This window comes from Chrysochloris asiatica, unplaced genomic scaffold, assembly GCF_000296735.1.
Source record: "Chrysochloris asiatica unplaced genomic scaffold, ChrAsi1.0 scaffold00107, whole genome shotgun sequence".
NCBI classification, from domain to species: domain Eukaryota; kingdom Metazoa; phylum Chordata; class Mammalia; order Afrosoricida; family Chrysochloridae; genus Chrysochloris; species Chrysochloris asiatica.
Window position 1 is genome coordinate 9,826,487 of NW_006408625.1, and position 1,113 is coordinate 9,827,599.

Genomic DNA, 1,113 nt, shown 5'->3' on the forward strand with positions numbered 1-1,113 from the left:
TGGTAATTTTTTATGTTTTCTGATTGCCTCCAGGAAGATGTGATCAGGTTGTGGTCTTCCCTTTTCACTCCTCTTATTGCTTAACTCAGAGTAACTTTTACATGTGTTGCCTGTTTCCCTGGTTTGTGGCAGCTAGTATTGGTTCTTGTCTGGGTTTTGGTGTTTTATTAAGTGTTATTGCAGTTTGGCTATTTGGCAACAGTTGCTGACTCTTTTCGTGTAATGTAGGGGGACAAGAGTCCTCCAATAGCAGAAGGTAGGCTATGTGACAGCCAAGCAACAGTCGGGTATAAAACAAAACCAAAAGCAAAAAAAATATAACAAGCAAAAGTGATAATGAGAGAAAAACAAAGCAACACAACAACAGCAAAACACAAAACACACACACACACAAAAAAAAAAACGATGGGGGAAAAGAGAAAAAAATGGGGGGGAGGGCCTTAAGAAAGAGAGGAACAAAAAGCATAGCTTAATGTAAGTAAGTCTTTAATGCTCTACCACTGTTTCAGTCCCTTCTGTGCTCTTCTCCTTGTTGGTATGCTGTGGAGTCGATAGTGACCCACAGCGACCCAGTATAGGGTTTCCAAGGAACAGCTGTTGGGCTCGAACCACAGTCCTTGTAGTTCAAAAGTCTTTGCAGTCAGCCTCAACAGGACTACTTTGTTATTGTTGGTAAACAACTACTCAAGGGTGTCTCAATTTGGGATGGCCTGTGCTCTTGAATAAGGCAGGCTCTAATCCCCACCCACCCCCAAAAAAAGGGGGAGGGGGAGAGGCAGAAGAAAGAGAAGAAAAAAGCGTGGCTTAATGTAGGTAAGTCTTTAGTGCCCTAACTCTTTTTCAGCCCCTTCTGAGCTCTTTTCCTTGTTGGTATGCTGTGGAGTTAATCATGCCCCACAGCAACCCAGTATAGGGTTTCCAAGGGGCAGCTGGTGGGCTCGAACCACAGTCCTTGCAGTTCAAAAGGTTTTGCAGTCAGCCTCAGCAGGACTGCTTTGTTATTGGTGGTAAACAACTACTCAAGGGTGTCTCAATTTGGGCTGGCCTGTGCTCTTGAATAAGGCAGGCTCTAATCACACACACACACACACACACACACACACAAAGGGGGGG